This window comes from Odocoileus virginianus, chromosome 19 (assembly GCF_023699985.2).
Source record: "Odocoileus virginianus isolate 20LAN1187 ecotype Illinois chromosome 19, Ovbor_1.2, whole genome shotgun sequence".
Taxonomy (NCBI): domain Eukaryota; kingdom Metazoa; phylum Chordata; class Mammalia; order Artiodactyla; family Cervidae; genus Odocoileus; species Odocoileus virginianus.
In genome coordinates this window covers 16,613,447-16,633,219 of record NC_069692.1, presented here as the reverse complement: position 1 = coordinate 16,633,219, position 19,773 = coordinate 16,613,447, and the positions used below count along the sequence as shown (strand labels likewise).

The window sequence follows — 19,773 nt, the reverse complement described above, 5'->3', positions numbered from 1 at the left end:
GATTCCGTTTATATGAACTGTACAGATTAAGCAGATCTATATAAATAGAAAGTAGATTAAGCAATCCCAATGACATGAGTGGGTGGGGGAAATGAGAGTTAGTGCTAAGGGGTACAAGGTTCTTTGTGGAGTAATGGAGATAATTCTAAGATTAGATTATGATGCTGAATACACAGATCAGCATCACTGATATTACACTTTAAAAAGGTAAACTTTTGTCTATCAATTATATAGCAATGTACTGTCAACATTATTAGTATATGCTAGGTACTACTCTAGCCATTATGCAAGAAACTTAGGACCATTACCTTCAATTATAGCCATCTTCCAAGTTTCCTTGTCCTCAAGAAATGATTAAAAAACAAAACACAAACAAACAAAAAAAGCAGAAAGTCTTATGAGTCCTTTGAGACCCTAGAACTAGCATAATAGAGGAAGAGATTGGAAGACAAGTCTCTCTGCCTTCAAATCAGTTTGCGTTACTAGACATTGCTTCATCAGGAAATAATAATCTTTGAGCTAATTCATATGGAAAAGGCTTTCTATACCACAAATCCCCCAGGCACATGTAAAGTATTATTTTTAATCATCATCATTGAGAAAGAATTTTTCCTTAAGTCTTATTAAAAGTTCTTTATGTACCTAGCACAAATCATACTTCCTTTAGTCAGTAACAGTAATGTGATAACACAAATCTCTACACACACACATCTATACAATGTAGAAGAACCATACAATGAACACATAAAGGCATAAGCATATGACAAGCAAGAAGCAAAACCGTTTTTTCCCCCAGAATTTTATATTTTGCAGAACACACAGTTAATCTTTTATTAGATAAACTTTAGTCTTTGCATGTTCTATTTAAAAATACTTTAAAACAAAAGAGTCTTTTTCAGAGGAGTTTTTAAAAGAAAGTGTTTCTAAGTGATACACTATCTCCCTTTTTGGAAAGAAAGAGAAGCTTTTTTTTTTTTTTTTTAGACTTGATGAGGTAAAAGTCAGGCACAATCTTTTCATATCATAAATCTCTTCTAGCTGTCATACAGAAGTAGCCTCTTGTTAGGAAGTATTTCCTTAAGTGGTGCTTAGATGCTAATTAACTTCATCCAAATTCTAAAATATCTTTCAAACACATTTTCATAAGTGTTTCTGGCATAACTGAATAGATTTCCATTTTACCAACACACATTGATACCCTATTAACTAAATCTTAGTACCTATTACTTAGTTGCTTTAATAACAGTGAACTTAAGTGAACTTCATATTGATGAACTCATTAGATCTACCTACTTTGTACAACATGAAGGGTACTTTTGAAAACTGATTATTTCAGATTCATAAGCCAAGAACTAAGATTCACTTTGTTTAAACAACCATTACTTTACCTCAAGCCCTTCAGAGGTGGAGACTTTATATAATTTTGTTTTGCACAAATGTGAAAAAGAGATGCTGCAGACATGGATATGTCAAGAGAAAGCTCTCAGTTTGTTTGGTAAAGATCCAACCTCCTTTCCACAGAGCAGAAATATGCTCTTTTGTTTCCGGAAATAATTTTAGAAAAATCAAGCCTTGCCTATCATGATAACATTTCCCAGGGACAGCTGGGGAAAAATAATAGTTTGATGGATAGGGGCGTGTAGGGCTTCCAAGTTCAGCAGAAACAGCCTCAATTAAACAACTGTAACTTCCTCTGTCTAGAGGTGGAACTTTCTAATCTCTAGGAAAACATTTAGAGCAACAAGAGATGAGACTATTTACCTCCTCAACCTGCCCTAGTGATGGCACTCCCAGTCTCCTTCTCAGGGACTCGCAGAGAAGCAGCCTATCGGTGAAGCAGCCCCAAAGAAAAGAGTTGGTCTGTCCAGAGTCTGGATGACCTAGAACAGCAGGTCGTAGGGGTGATAGAAGAGAAGCAGTGTTGTGATCATGGTTGTGGTAAACGCAGTGTGCAACACACAGAAGCAAAAGGAGTCAAAGGCCAAGCACCAGGCACTTATAAAAGTTGTCAGAGACCTAAGAAATGGTTTTAGTCTCATAATGAAGCACAGAGATTACAAATCCAAATGCACATAAAGGCCAGGAAAGTAATATAAATGACTGAGGCAGTGAATGCTGAAGAGAAATCAGTTGACAACCATAATCAACACACCATTAAGTAATGAAATTTTTCAAAGACATAGACAATAATACTAGTAATATTAATCAATACCTTTTCACACACCAGCGAGCTTTTATAAATGTTGCCATGTTTGATTTAGCTATTTTCTTCTTTTAAACAAAACATTACAGACAAATTACAATTTCCTCTTTCCTTTTTTAATTTTATATTTTTTCCTTTTACAAGAGATAAGCACAATCATGTAACTGATATTTATTACTTTGTGCATGTCTTATATACTAGATTGATTTCTGAGTAATAATAATAATGGGTACACTCCATCTCACAACCTACTTTTATTGCTTGTATTAGGTTTTTGAGATGTATTCATGCTGATACATATGGCATGCTTATCTATATTCAGTGAAATTTATATTTATATTACTATTTTATCATATAAGTAAACCACCCTTTAATGAATCAATTTTCTTCTGTAAACAGGCCATGTTTACATATTACCTTCTCCAAAAAAAAAAAACACTGCAATATTTAGTTCCTTGGGAAATGTATGAAACTTTATTTAAAAGAATATATGAAATGCTTGAGGCATAAGGTATATGCATCATCAATCTTACTAGTCGTCTCCAAATATCATCCCAAATTGTTGCTGTATACAATCTGTACTCCTTTCCTAAGGAAATAGAGGGTCCGCTGTCCCACACCTGCCATTATTTGTCAGGGACTTAAGCACCCTCAGATTTTGGTATTGGAGCATGGGAGGGTTCCCAGAACCAGTCCTCCATGGATATCAAAGGATGACTATAAATCAGAAATTTTCAATATACCAAGTCCCCAGGTTAAGAAGCAGAGTTTTATTAGGATCTTAGGAACTCCTCTCGGCTCCATGCTTTCATATTTCCATACTTTCCCAGAAATAATTACCATCCTGACTTTTGTGATAACAATGTCTTTGGTTTTTTTAAATTTCTTTTTACTCTATATTTTGTAACCATCATGCAATAAAATTGATGTTTTTCTCCTGGTACACAGTTCTAGGCATTTAAATATTTGTATACATTTGTGTAATCACCACCACCATGAAGACCCAAAGCTACTCCATAACCCAATTTTTAAAATTTGAAAGTACTATATATCTTTCATTTTTTGCAACTCTCATCCTTTTCTTTTCTGGAATTTTTTACTACAGCATCCAGAGCAGTAATTTTAAAGACATTGCTTGAATATTGACAGTGGAAGAAGCAAAGAGGCATTGACATAGTTGCTGTTGTAATTTTAGTTTCAGAGACAGACCTCAAAATATTATCTTTATATTAACATATATACTTTAAGGCTACATTAGAAAGTAACATTTGATGCGAAATTTTGAATGTCCTTTGCTTTGGTTTTCTATCATTATAAAAATCAGCACAAATGTGTCTAAGTACTTCAATCTGAAGGTCACTGCTTATATTGAGAAGTGATATTTAGTTACAGAGATGATCCTATCTACAACTGTACATCTGGTTTTTGAGTCATGCACTGATCTGGGTATTGGGAATTCCTGGCATTTCTGGAAAAAAATACACTCAGTATGGAAAGTATGTAAGCTGCATAATGTAGATGTATAGAAGATAAAGCTGGATCATAATTTTAATATTATGAAATCTTTGCATTCTGCTCTCGAGCTATGGATATAAAAGGAGATTAAATGACATAATGCTATATAAATGTAAAGTGCAATCATTATTGTTATTCATCACTCCTTTGGTCTTCACCAAAGTGTAATTTGACCTCTTAGCAATTTTCAATTTATGTTCCAGTTTGAATTAAAGATAGATCTTCCAGATGCTTGAAACAGGGCTAGAAAGTATCTAAAGTTTCTTATAGACTCATTTGTCTATAAAATGTTATTATTACATTTTTTTATAATCCTGACATGCAGTTTTATAGCATGTACTTTTAAAATGTCTGTGAGATTTCTATGAATTATTTCTTCTGAAAAGCTCAACCTGTATCTGTCAGTGACAATTAATTTTATTACTATTTTCATAATTCCTTAAAATGATACCTACATGTGGGTTTTTGCCTTTTAAAAAATGTCATAGTAGTGTTAAATACCTTTAATTTAATCATTGAATAATGGAGTGAACTGGAAACTTATTTCACTCATTTAATTCAGCAAATAGAGTTTATTTAGCACCAATTCTACCTAACTGTGTTCTGGGTACACAAATGAATGGATATCACTATCATCAAAGATTTTATACTCATAAGGCTAAATGTGAAGTCACATCAGTCATGTTTGACTCTTTGTGACCCTATGGACATAAGCCTGCCAGGTTCCTCTGTTCATGGGATTCTCCAGGCAAGAATACTGGAGTGGGTTGCCATTTCCTTCTCCAAGGGATCTCCCTGACCTGGAGCTAAAAACCATGTCCATTAAGGCTCCTGAATTGTCCAGTGGGTTCTTGACCACTAGCACCACCTGGGAAGCCCCTCATAAGACTAAAGACATTATAAAAATGTACAATGTTAAATAACATAAACTCTTACGTCAGAAATAAAAAAATTTCTCAAAGATGTGGTCTGTAACTTAAAGGATTTTTTTTTAGTCAGAAAATTTTAAATATCATTTATTTAAAAATTAATTATTGTTCTTTTCAACTACTTTGCTTGTTAAAGTCTAAAGGTATAAATATTGCAATCTGTGAATGATTAGTTCAATATACACTAAGAATACAGATTATTAAGTCAACACATTAATATACACATCAGTTTTTTAATACAATCTATGGATTAGAGAGAAATAATAACTTTTCTCCCTCTATCCTCTTTTATGGACTTTATCTGAAAATTATTTCAGAAAGATAACCAGAACCACATTATCTGGTATACCACCTTAATTTAGGGTTTCCCTTGTGGTTCAGCTGGTAAAGAATCCACCCATAACGCTGGACACCTGGGTTGGATCCCTGGTTTGATCCCCTGGAGAAGGAAACACCTACCCACTCCAGTCTCCTAGCCTGGAGAATTCCATGGACTGTATAGTCCAAGGGGTTTTGTTGCCATTCAGTTGCTCAGTCATGTCTGACTCTTTGCCACCCATGAAGTGCAGTGCACCAGTTTTCTCTGTCCTTCACCATCTCCCAGAGTTTTCTCAAACTCATGTTCATTGAGTCGGTGATGCCATCCAACCATCTCATCCTCTGTCATCCCCTTCCCTTCCTGCCTTCAATCATTGCCAGCATTAAGTCTTTTCTAATGAGTCAAATCTTCTCATCAGGTGTCCAAAGTGTTGGGGCTTTAGCTTCAGAATCAGTTCTTCCAATGAGTATTCAAAGTTGATTTCCTTTAGGATTGACTGGTTTGACCTCCTTGTTGTCCAAGGGACTCTCAAGAATCTTCTCCAGCACCACAGTTCTAAAACCAATTCTCTGGTGCTCTGCCTTTCTTGTGGTCCAACTCTCACATCCGTACATGACTAATGGAAAAACCACAGTTCTGAATAGATGAACTTTTGTCGGAAAAGTAATGTCTCTGCTTGTTAATACGCTATCCAGGTTGGTCATAGCTTTTCTTCCAAGGAACAAGCGTCTTTTAATTTCATGGCTGCAGTCACCACCCACAGGGATTTTGGAGTCCAAAAAATAGTCTGTCACAGTTTCCATTGTTTACCCATCTATTTGCCATGAAGTGATGGAACCGGATGCAATGATCTTCATTTTTTGAATATTTTAAGCCCGCCTTGTCACTCTCCTCTTTCACTTTCATCAAGAGTCTCTTTAGTTCCTCTTCACTTTCTACCATAAGGGTGGTGTCATATGCATATCTGAGGTTGTTGATATTTCTCCTGGCAATCTTGATTCCAGCTTGTGCTTCATCCAGCCCAGCATTTGGATGATGTACTCAGCATATAAGTTAAAAAAGCAGGGTGACAATATACTGCCTTGATGGACTCCTTACCCAACTTTGAGCCAGTCTGTTGTTCCATGTCCTGTACTAACTGTTGTTTCTTGACCTGCATGCACGTTTTGTAGGAGGCAGGTAAGGTGGTCTGGTATTCCCATCTCTTGAAGAATTTTCCATAGTCTGTTGTGATCCACACAGTCAAAGGCTTTAGTGTGGTCAATGAAGCAGAAGTAGATGTTTCTCTGGAATCCTCTTATTTTTTCTATATCCAATGGATGTTGGCAGTTTGGTCTCTGGGTCCTCTGCCTTTTCTAAATCCGCCATGTACATCTGTAATTTCTTGGTTCACATACTGTTGAAGCCTAGTTTGAAGGATTTCGAGCATTACCTTGCTAGCTTGTGAAATGAATAAAATTTCATTTACTCATGTAAATATAGTTTGGACATCTTTGGCATTGCCCGTCTTTGGAATTTGAATGAAAACTGAATTTTTAAAATATGTAAGTGAGAATAAGCAAACAGAGAAACACTTCTCAACCAAAACAGTGATGCCATTTTTGTTTTTCAGTTGCTAAGTCATGTCTGACTCTTTGGGAACCCATGGACTGAAGTATGCAAGGCTCCCCTGTCCTTCACTATCTTCCAGAATTTGTTCAGATTCACATCCATTGAGTCAGTGATGCTTTCTCATTCTTTGCAACTCCTGTCTCTGTGTGCCTTTAGTCTTTCCCAGCATCAGGGTCTTTTCCAATGAGTTGTCTCCTCACATCAGGTGGCAAATATATTGGTACTTCAGTCTCAGCATCGGTCCTTGCAATGAATGTGTGTGCTGTGCTTAGTCGCTCAATCATGTCTGACTCTGCAATCCCATGGACTGTAACCCACCATGATCCTCTGTCCATGGGGATTCTCTAGGCAAGAACACTAACGTGGGTTTCCATGCTATCCTTCAAGGGATCTTCCCAACCCAGGGATCAAAACCAGGTTTCCCACATTGCAGGTGGAGTCTTTGCCATCTGAGATCAGGGAAGCCCTTTCAATGAATATTCAGGGTTCATTTTCTTTAGGACTGACTGAGTTGATCTCCTTGCATCCAGGAGGCTCTCAAGAGTCTTCTCTAGCCCCCAAATTCAAAAGCATCCAGTCTTTGTTGCTCAGCCTTCTTTATGGTCCAACTCTCACATCCACACATGACTACTGGAAAAACCATAGCTTTGACTAGACAGATCTTTGTTGGCAAAGTAATGTCTCTACTTTTTAATATGTTCTCCAGGTTTGTCATAGCTTTTCTTCGAAAGAACAAGTGTCTTTAATTTCATGGCTGCAGTCACCATCTGCAGTGATTTTGGAGCACAAGAAAATAAAGTCTGTCACTGTTTCCATTGTTTCCCCATCTATTTGCCATGAAGTGGTGGGATCAGATGCCATGATCTTCATTTTTTGAATATTAAATTTTAAGCCAGCTTTTTCACTCTGTTCTTTCACTTTCATCAAGAGGCTCTTCACTTTCTGCCATTAGAGTGTTATGAGATTAAAATTTCTTAACTTTTATACATGTGTATATACATTGTATTAACAAACAGCATAAAAGAAGCCTATCTGTAGTGTTTTCTTTCCCTCTTTTCAAAACATGACCTGTCTACAGAAAGCAATTCTGGGACATTGATAACAGTCTGGGTAACATTTTCAGATTATCCTTTAAAGGAGGAGGAAAGCATTATCTGGTCTAAGAGCTTTGACAAGAGCTGTCTGAGTGCCAGCAGAAAAGGACATTAGTAACCAATATATATCATTTACAATGTGGCCTTTTTGAGACTCCTGTCAAGTTACAGTGTAATCTGAGGAAAATCAACATCATTTAAGGTTGCAATGACCTTCTAAGGGCTTGTTTTTAAGAGCAGAGGTTAGAAGGCACAACAGTATGAGTCACCAAACATGATTGTCCTGAAGCAAGTTTTATAGATTGTCATTTTCTTTTTAACTCTGCTTGTAAGCTCAGTATCTATTATACATTTTAAAAATATTTTGTGAGAATTAGAGGTCTATGTTAGGAGGTCTGGATTTTATTTTTCTTTTCCAATTTGATTTTCTATATAAACTTAACAAAAACACACGGACATAATGTCCATTAAAATGTGAGCCTCTTAAAAAGTGGCTAAGAGACAAAAAAAAAAAAAAGTGAGCTTCAACATGATCAGGATATGATGAATAACAATATAATCAGCTTTTTATAATAAATCAGAACAAAGAAATAGCTCATCAATATATGAAAGAGACTAATATAGTAGATGTTTGGTGACAGATCGGAAAACAAGACTATAATTCATAGTGACTTGACCAACCAGATGACTCCTATGGCATTTGAAATGATTGACTAGGGATAGTAGCATTCTGGAGTGAAATTACGACTTATTTAAAATAACACCAACAAGAGTTTCTATTCAAAGCAGTAGAAACAAAGCACAGTAATCTTTTCTTCTTAGAAAACTTGAAGAGCAAATTCTGAAAAAAACACCAATGTAGGGAATAATAGACTAGTAAAAACTCCTGAAGAGAAAATGAGTTTCTAGAATTGAGAAATGAAGATATGCCTCAGAGAACATCTGAGAGAAAGAGATGACAAGCATTACAGGTTGAAAGATGAAGAACAGAATGAGAAACTTTAATATTATTTAAAAAAATTTTTTAGGATGAACAAATATAGAAAACTGAGGAAAGGAAATATTCAAAGTTTTAAAGAAATATTTCAAGCATTAATGAAAAATCTGAGTATTGATATTGAAAAATTCATCAAGATTGAACTAGCTGAACACCACCAAAAAATCACATTTAGACAGATGATAGTCAATGAAAATCCTTTAATGTTTCATAGAAATATAACTGAACTCATTTTTTTTTCTATAACATATGTCCCCTGTCATTTTCTATATAAACTTTAATCATTTCTGTCTATACATTTAACCTGATGCAGTTTTTGTAACATTACTAGAAGCTTTACTTTCACTTTTAGAAATTCTAAGCTTCCACTATTTCCTGCTATAATCACTGCTGGCTCCTTCATTGTGTATATATTTTAATTATTTTCTTAATTTGTTAACCTAGTATACGAAGAAACAAGTCTTATATTTTCAACCTTTGTATTTTTCCAGTGTTCTTTGTATAGTAGGCCCTCAATAAAAATTTTTTATATAAAGCAGTGAATGAATGAACCCAGAAAAAGGTCTCCAATTATTTGCAGTCATCAAATAAGCTTTTATACAAATATTTGGTTTATTGGAAGACTTAGCAGTTTGATACTTTGGAATAAAAACATCATTGTCTCTCATGAGTTATAGTAAAATTTTCTTAGTTATAATAAATAAAAATCATCATCCACAAAGATGCTTGCATTTACTAAGTTTGAGATAAATAAGGATTAATAAAGTTTTCTTTACTCTCAGCAAGTTAAACATAGGATGATTTTTCAACTATCTATTATGACATTAACAATGTGATTGTTATTCTCAAAAAGAAGAGACTATTATAATTCATGTGAGTTAGGTTAACAATAATGTATTTTCTTATAGTAGAGATTGATAAATATCAGAAATAAAAATTTTAAACAAGGTTTCCTATTAATAAAACATAGAAAAGACTTCACAATCACCTGACTTGAATTGTGCTAGTGGGATATCTTAAGCTCTTGACTGAGTTTTTCTGAGCTACAAACAACCCATGATTTCTTTCTGAGCCACGATCTCTCTTTTGTTCATTCTGTTCTTTTCTTATTTCCCTATTATTATTTAACATCATATTTGACCATGTGTGCATGCTCAGTCATTTCCAACTCTTTGAAACCCCATGGACTATAGCCTGCCAGGCTCCTCTGTCTATGGGATGTCCCAGGCAAGAATACTGGAGTGGGTTGCCATTTCCTTCTCCAGGGAATCTTCCTGACCCAGGGATGGAATGCATGTTTCCTGCATCTCCTATATGGCAGCAGTTCTTTACTACTGCGCCTCCTGGGAAGCCCCAAGTTTGACCACTCCGCTGTAAATCAGTTTTCACTTATTCCATATATTGCCTTTCCTGCCTTGATATCAGGGAATAATTTTTAAAGATATTTTGAAAGAAGTAGGCTAACAATTGTAGAAAAAAGCAAGTCTATGTATGTAGCTTCCCAGATAGCTTATTTAGTAAAGAATCTGCCTCTAATGCAGGAAACCTGGGTTTGATCCCTTGGTCAGGAAGATCTCTGCAGAAGGATATGGCAACCACTCAGTATGTGGACATCCATGTATATATTCAAAGAAGAAGGGATAGCCAATATGAAGAATTTTGAGAGATGAGTATTTTGGGTATCAGACTCTTCCTCCACAAACACTATAGGACAGAAAAATACTTGTTTTTAAATTAATGGTATTTTAATAAATATATTTAAATTAATGTGGTATCGTGCACCACAATGAGGATTAGAAAAGCACAGTACTTGGCTGATGAAAAATTGTTTTTTAACCATCAACTTTAATTAAGAATGAGAATTTCTAATATATATTCTTTGTAAAGCAATATATGAACCCAAAATACCTCTTCAGAAAGAATAATAGTAGATATTTTGCATCAAAAAAGCAAATATTTTAATTTGGACTTTCTAAAATAATAGATTTAAAAAGTGGACCATTTTCAGCTCAGAACTAGTAAACACAGAGAAAATTGTTATAGTGTCTAGCTGTCTGAGTGATCACATTCTAATTAGGTAATGCCTCTCCTATATTGACAGCTTTGCCTCTTTCAGGTAAATATCTCAAAAGGAAAAGATGGTGAATATGATTAACAGAAAACTTAATTTACTTAAATCTCAGACTTTTCTGGTAACCCATGAAATGTTCTGGTAATACTACAAGCATATTGAATAATCTTAGATAATGACTGCATAATGTAGGGAGTATGCTCTGTTTCCATTCCTTCTATCAAGCAATTGTGGTTATACTTGGCATTTTTTAGTATAATTGCTGCTTCTATAATACCAGCTTCCCTGAAAAGTTTGGCAATAAGTGAGATTGATGACTGAGAACTATGAAACTATCTTGGAATCACTGGCCTGTCTGAAACATTCAGAGCATCCATCTTTGTCCTCTCATTTTGAGTATCACGGAATTGGAAATCAGGTGATCTAACCTAGTGTTCAGACTGTGCCTCAAACTGGTTGTGTGACCAGGGACATCTCTCATAAATCTCTTGGATTTACTTCTTTTATGGCAAAATGAAGGGGTTAAATTAGATTGCTAAAGTTCCTAGTAGGCCTGCCCTAAAATTGCATGAATTTAAAGACATTTGTTAATATATAAAAGACATGTACTTTGAATTAAAGTAAACTATTGCTATTACTTGGCAAAGAAGTTTTTGAATTTAACCCACAAATCATGGATCAGCTACATTTTCACCCATTGATATCCATTGTGAGCACATTTCTAACTTTAAATTTTTTATATATGTTAACTAAAAAGCTAATTCTTTTGCACACATCATTTTTTTTTCCCAAAAAGATCCAAAGATGAAATACTTTGCAGGTAATCCAAATGGCCAAAATCTCTGTTTTTTTTTCCCCTAAAATGTTAACATTTTTATCTCTAATGTGTTGTTTCACAGATACATAAAAAATCTAGTGCAAATAAACATCCAATTAAATGTTGCTACACAAAATAACCGGCCCATAGTTTAGATCCCACAGACATGCTAGGTAGGACATTATGAAGAATTTAACATGAGTATAATATTAGTAGAATAAACATGACTGTGACTATTTCAAAATGATTTATTTCTTATTAAAAGTAAATTGCCATTATAGAAGGAGGGAAAATAGGAAATATAGGGTTTCCCTTTACCATGTATCTGATGGGCTGGTGACCATTGGCTAAGTGAAAGTGTATCTCTGGAGATGATAAGAAAACTGAATACAAACAATTGTTCCTTGAGGAGCTATTGACTTGAGCTTAGGTATCTAAAGCATTATGTAGTTTCTGGTGATCCAGTATTCATGTCTTTATTTCCTCTCACATACAGTACAGGGTCATCTATTATGGACTTATTTTTGTCAGTAAATGAAAGAGTCATCTTATCATTAATTGTGATAGCATAAATTAACAATTACTTGAATATTTACTTTGTGTGAGTCTCTGAGGTATAAAACTTTAATAATTATCATATTTTAACCTTCAAAACCCTAAATATGAGTATTATCATTATCTCCATTTTTTTTAGATGAGACAGCTAAAATTTATGGATGATAATTAACTTGTCCAAGTTTATATATCCAGGAAGTGCTGTTGTTGATTCTTAAATTCAGGTTTAGGTGAATCTAAAGCCAATTATTTTAATAAATATAGGATATTATTTAAAAATTAGATTGGAACAGTGTCAGAATGACCCAAGAAAACAAGGCTTCTAGGATCACAGGATGTGCTGTTGGCTGCGTGGTATTCACTGATTCAATGTGTTTGGGTGTTTTAAGTCTCCAAAATTATGAGACTCCTCTAGGGCAGAACATGTGAGTCCTTCCCTTTATCTCTGGTGGCTCAGATGGTAAAGAATCTGCCTGCAATACAGGAGACCTGGGTTGGGTTCCTGGGTTGGGAAGATCTCTTGGAGAAGGGAATGGCTGCCCACTCCAATATTCTTATATGGAGAATTCCATGGACAGAGGGGCCTGGCAGGCTACAGTCCATGGTGTCACAAAGAGACGGACACAACTGAGTGATTAACACTTTTACTCGCCATTTATCCCACAAATGGGTTAGCACAATTGTGGAGGAACATGCTTTTGTCTGTTCCATTGGTAAATTTTATTTTCTAATATTTGAAATATAAATCTCCCCAAATATTTTTAAAACATAGTTGTGTGAGGATCTAAATGAAGTGGATGAACACGCAGATTGTACAAAGAGCAATTTCCAACATAATATTCCTTCAAGATTGAAGAAGAGGATGGATAGTGAAATTATTTTTTCCTCTTGTTTTTGTTCCTAAGTGACCTTTGTTCAAAATTCAAGTACCAATTGTTAAAATAATTAAACAAGGGGACCATTAGACCAAGAAGGCTCTAATGCTTTGGTAGCTTCAAGCAAACCAAAAGTTGGAGCCAGAGTCCATGAAGCAGATGTAAGAAAATGAAACTTAAGAACAACCAACTTGGCTTTCCCAAATAAGGCAACTGATTAAGCTGTAACTAAAGAACTGGCCGCTTTGTTTCACTGTCTTCTCTATACAAACTTAGCCCTGGCTCCTTTCTAGGAACACTCCTTCACTTTTTTTCTCCAAAAAAAAAAAAAAAAGAATAGCTTTATTGAGAAATAATTCACAAAATAAAATTCATTCATTAAAAGTGTACAATTTAATAAACTTTCCATGTGACACTAAAAATATGTGCATCAATCACCACTTTTGTTTTGATGCTGCCAGATCAAATCTATGTAAGCTCCTGTAAACTACTAAAAATTCTGATGTGCCTCCTTTTACCTTTAACATAATTTTCTGCCCCTTCTTCCCTACTGTGACTTTGTACCAAAAAAAAAAAGATTAGAGGAAGACAAGGGACACAAATGGAAATGATGTTTTCCACTTACTGTTAACAAAGAGAATAAAATTAAAGCCTTCCTAAGACAGGGCTTGGGAGGGTATTTCATCTCTCAAACTTTAATTTAAAAATTGTTTATAAATAATTTCATTTTCATTGTATGATTATCTAAATGTATGTGCATTTTCACTAATAAGAGATGCTCAATACTTACATTTCTGTAACTTAGTTCAAGTTGACCTTCTCGCCTCTCTAATTTCACTAATTCTAGCTTCATCAACTTTACTCTTGTTACCATATGTTTGTCTTTAAAAAAGTAAAAGTAAAATATATTTCATTGCCTATAAAAGCAAATGCTACCAAAGAATTTAAGGAAATGGCTTTGCTAACAACACATAAAGCTCCTGCTTCTAAATGACAACAGGGCTGTAGGAAAATTGGAGAGGTGTTATTTGCACAACAAACACAGTAATTGTTTTGTCTGTGAGATTGGAAAGTCTGATAAATATCATGTTTATTTGCCAACCACCAACCATTTTCCTTGAATGTTACTATATTATTTGAATGAATATGCTGTCCAGAATTTTACCTGTGACATAATTTGAATTATATCTGTACATAAAAACTAATAGCTGAACAGATTCCTTCAGAAGGTGTGACATATGAATTTATATAAGCTGTATGTTATAAGGAAATTTATTTTTTCAACAATATTTTTTAAAACTATGCATAGATATTTCCCTTTGAAATAAGTGTTTAAATAGCCAGATGAATGCTGACATATTTTTAATTATTCATTTCTAATGATAAAATGTAGACATTTGTGAGTTATAGTTCTTCTGGGAGGGGAAATCTACATTTTCACTTCATTATGGAAAGACTATCTGTTCTATAATTTACATAACTAATATTTTAAAATTAAACAACACATATTGTACTTAAAGTTACTTAAAACTAATAGATAATAGATTTCAAAAGATAGTGACATATTGAGTTATTAGTGATAAGTTTCTTGGCTCTAGAACCCATATTCCCATCTTAGATGCATCATCACCAGTCTTTATTTATAAAATATGATTTGATAAATCTTATGGATATCTGGCTACTTTTCTAAAGATTCTTTTTCATCTGCCTTAATTCATAGATCAGCAGTAATGATCATACATCAGGTGGCTAATATACACTTTTTGATGGACTAAGTTAAATAATTACAGTCCAAAAATTTTATTGCATTTTAAATGAGCTAGTCTTTGGATGATAAACGATTTACCTATTATATGTTCTTAGTCTTTTGTCATTGTACACTTTAATTTTTATTTCAACAATGTAACAGAAACAAGAAATCACTAGCAACTTACAGAGATGTGTGAATTATATAATAAATAAAAAATTATATATGATTAACAGTATTTGTCATCTTTCAACTTTGATGAAAATTTTAGAATTATTAAATTTATTGCTTAGCCTGTTTTGTCCACATTTTTTGGTGTTACTGTTTTAAACAAGCAATCCCCAAATTTACATGTCTTAAAGTAATACAATTTTGATTTTTGTTCAATTATATTTCCTTACAAATTCAGAAAGACAGTTACTCATTAATTACTAAAAAATACAGACAGACGGAGTATCTACTATCTTGGATGTTTCCCTCTCTATGTCAGAGGGTCTCGTGCAGGCAACTGAATATCGGTACTGAAAATGATATACAGAACTTATTTACCGGAAGGACCTTAAAGTACCAAACAATTACAAAGGAGCATGAAAAAGCAATGATACCATGTTTTGTGGAAGATATAGAGCTCTAATTACTTTTAGAGCAGCAAAATGGCTACTGCAGTTTTCATTATGATTTTTGTTGCAATAATTTTATTATGCCTATTATAACAGAGTAGTAGTGACTAAAAGTGCATATTCTAGACCAGGAATGCTTAGTTTTAAATCCTGACTCTACCACTTAATTTGGAGAAGAAAATGGCAACCCACTCCAGTACTCTTGCCTGGAAAATTCCATGGATGCAGGAGCCTCATAGGCTACAGTCCATGGGGTCACAAAGAATTGGACATGACTTAGTGACTTCACTTTCTTTCTTTCTATAGTTCCTTTTGGAGAAGGAACTGGCAACCCACTCCTGTGTTCTTGCCTGGAGAATCCCATGGACGGAGGGGCCTGGTGGGCTACAGTTGAGGGGGTTGCAAAGGTTTGGACATGACTAAGCAACTAACACACACACACCACTTAATTAACTATAAGTTGAACAAGTTAGATTCTTTGTTCTTTCATTTTCTCATCTGAGTATATTGCTATCTTCTATGCAGTGTCATTCTGAATGTTAAATATGGTAATATGTGTAAAATGCTTAGAACAGTGACTGGCATAGAAACTGTTATAATGTTGCCATGTGAACTTAGTATAATGCCATAAAGTCACTTCTCAATGTCATTGTAGACTAGATTTATATTTTTCATGTCATTGTATGTAAGTACTTCATGATTACTTGAAAGGGAAAGTTTCTCAGTTGCGTCCAACTCTTTGCAACCCCATGGACTGTAGTCCATGGAATTCTCTAGGCCACAATACTGAAGTGGTTAGCCTTTCCCTTCTCCAGGGGGTCTTTCTAACCCAGGGATTGAACCTGTGTCTTCTTCATTGCAGGCAAACGCTTTACCCTCTGATCCACCAGGGAAGTCCAAGACTGACAGAGGCAAGTGCAAATAAGGATGAAGATGGGTAAGTCCTGGCCTGTTCTAATAGCAAGATTGCTCCCACAGGTTCTGGAAGGAGACACCAATGAGTGAGAAGTGAGGATGCTCTTTCCGTAGCAAAGTGGTGAGTAGGCTCCTGATTCTGTCTTCCATGGCAACAATTCTCAAAGCAGTGATAGGAGATTCCAGTTGGCAATAAGGAGAAATTAGCTCTTACTGCATTTTGATGGTTCATGAGAATATTCACAAAATTACTATGGAAATACTGGTATTGGTCTAGCTTTGAAATTTTAGTCTGTAAGATCATTTTAGGTATATTCTTTATAAAGACAAATTCTTTGCCTTGTAGGAAATTTGATTTTTCATCAGATTTAATGACTGAATCACAACATGGATCATTAAACATGATAATACCATTACAAAAGTAAGCATAACTCTGAAGTAATGGTACTAGAGTTCTGTAGTTCATAAAATAATATTGTTGGCATTTCTTTTAAAAAGCTTTTTTCTTAAAGTATATATAAGCAGAATTAATTCCACACTTGATCTCTTTAAATTTTAGCATTTGCTTGAAAATATGGATATGATGGTATTATGGTAATTTCATTAAGGTAAAATTTGCATTTATAATTATGTTAGATTTGTTCATCAGTTGTACATTTATTAACTAAATTGTGATTTACCGAATAGTACTAAAGGGACTAAAGGTCTTGGTTTGGTATAATTAAGCCCCATACAAGTCTAACAAGTCAGTATATATACTGTCTGTATTTTTTCTGTAATCATACAGGTTTTATTGGGGGGGAAATCATATAGTAGAAAGAGAAGCACATGGTTATTAGGTATTTAGTATCTTTGACTAGGTCATCTGCAAAGTTCTTGTTGTTCATTTTGTTAGGTCTGTAGGCCAGCTATGAACACATGTTGACTGACATTGATCTTTTACTGTTGGTTCTCTCTAGATCTCTAAATAGGACAGTGATAAGGAAAAAACAGCACAAGGAAGTAAAAAAAAAATCTCATCAGTAGTCCATTGTGATGCTCAGTGAGGACCCCTGTGAACATTCTAGGCAAGACAAAAATATCCAGCTGCTCTCATTCCTAGTGCCAGGGATTAAACTGGGCCAGGTCTATGCTGCTGAAACCGGACTTGCTTGGGGCTTAGAATTCTAGTGAGAGGGACTCTTACTTTCTCCCATTCTATGTTCTTGTAATATGTGTTAGAAATGCCTAATAAATATGATTTAAACAGAGCAGGGTGTAGACACCAAGGTATGTGTAGAGTATGAGTATGAAGGCTAAGTGGACATAAAGATGTAGGGGCTTGGATGAAGTTGAGTTTAGATACGATGACCTTCGGTGAAGATGCAATCAGGTTTCTAAGCAAAGAGAACTTTCCCACTTGGTACACACTCCTCAGTCTGCTAGTAAGTTGATCTTATGCAGATTCTCCACCTGGACCTTTAGAGAAATAAAAACAAGATATCTCCAGTCAGCCTATTGGAGTCTCTTACAATCATCCTGCTGATTTAGATACATAAATTTCAAGCTTTGTCTATATAATCCAAAAATATCAGATCTGATTTTTAAAAAGTCAGTCATAATAATCTCAGAAATCCAAAACTATGGTCAGGCTTCTAGGTTCATTTAAATGGGTATTTACTTGCAAATCAGTGAGCAAAATAAAAGCTGTTATGTGGCCCATAGTTTTAATATATAAATATTCAAATGTTCAAACTAATACCTATGCATCAGTTGAGGTCCCATTTACCACAAAATTTTTAAAAAGTTGGTCTTAGAGCTTTTTGATTTTTAAAATTTGATTAAATTGCATTTAATAATTGTGGATTAGACTTATTTTAGATTTATTTTAGGAACCAGAACTAAGGAAGCCTTAGATCTATTTAAACTGCAGTCAAAATTCTCACAATAGCATCATAATGGATATCTTATATGTATATTTTAAATGATTGGCTATTTAATTAACCCTGATCTATAGTAGTAAATTTTGTGATATTTGGAAGGTACCAAATTTTAATATTTTTGAACAATCCAAGCCTATGCTTGAATTTGGTAATTTTTGAAAGATTTTTTTTTCATTTTCATATGAATATCTAGTACAATCAAAATTTTGTAAATGTATGCATAGAGAAATAATTAAGAGGCATGCTTATTATAAACATATATATGTATATATATATATAGGTGTGTCTATAAGTATTTAGAATGACATTGAGATCACTTGAACTAATGAGATGAAATAAGAAAAGATAATTTCAAACTTCTGTTAAAAGCATTAGAATATAAATGAAGAGGAAATAAAATCATTCAAAGGAATGCTCCTTCCTTTTAATTTGTTAATGTCTATACCCATCCATTTATTCTTTAAGTATGGCAACCCACTCCAGAATTCTTGCCTAGAGAATCCCGTGGACAGAGGAGCCTGGTGGGATGCTGTCCATAGGGTCGCACAGAGTCAGACATGACTGAAGCGACTTAGCGTGCATGCATGCATTGGAAGAGGACATGGCAACCCACTCCAGTATCCTTGCCTGGAGAATCCCGTGGACAGAGGAGCCTGAGGCTGCCATCTATGGGGTCGCACAGAGTCGGACACGACTGAAACGACTTAGCAGCAGCAGCAGCAGCAGCAAGCAATATTTGATGAGATCTGGGTTGCAAAAATCCACATAATATTAAGACTGGCTTTGAGTTGCTTATAATATTCAACAAGCCTGGGTTAGTGGTGAATATACTTTTAACTAATGAAATGAGGAATGTCTTTAAATTTAGAGAATAACTTCTTGGTAGCTGATAAGAACTTTGGATTTTGAGCCAATCATAACCCTGGTCATAGAATTCAAGCAGTGTAACTGTGGCTTAACTTCCTTTTTCTCAGCAATGCCTTTCTATTTATCCAGTGTGTAAGAGAGGGAGTTCCCATTATGGTACAACCATAGGTTGCTCTTTGCAACCTCGTGGATTATACAGTGCATCTAATTCTCCAGGACAGAATACTGGAGTGGGTAGCCACTCCCTTCTCCAGGGGATCGTCCCAACCCAGGGATTGAACCCAGGTCTCCCATGTTGCAGGTGATTCTTTACCCTCTGAGCCACCAGGGAAGCCTGCACAGTGAAACACACACATTTGAATACAAAGTTTTTGAGAAAACCTTGGGAAAACCTAGTAAGTGTTTAATTTTACCCTTATCTTTTTCTCTATCACTTGACTACTGCATAGATTTGGGTGATTTTTATATTCTATGCTTATTTTAATAGAGAATTTTAGGTTACTGATTGAAGATTATTTCTTTTCTAAAGTAAGTATTTAAAAAGCTACAACTTTCTCTCTATGCATGCCTTCATCTATGTGGTATTTTGAAATGTTACCAGATTCTAAAGATTTCAAACATGGATTCTGTCATGGCAGTTTGAGCGTGGGTTGGAAAAGAATTTCCAGACACAGGGTATTTCAGAAAGCAGTGAGGTTATTAAGGACAAAAAGCAG

The 19,773-nt window shown here is 34.6% G+C and overlaps 1 long non-coding RNA gene across 1 annotated transcript in view; it reads left to right on the top strand.

Moving 5' to 3' along the window:
• The window catches only part of LOC139039615 (uncharacterized), a 416,973-nt gene extending 400,689 nt beyond the window's left edge, over positions 1–16,284 (top strand). Inside the window, exon 4 of the long non-coding RNA XR_011492949.1 lies at positions 16,216–16,284. This is a non-coding gene — a long non-coding RNA (uncharacterized lncRNA). The remainder of the gene's footprint in view (positions 1–16,215) is intronic.
• The last annotated feature ends 3,489 nt before the right edge of the window (positions 16,285–19,773 follow it).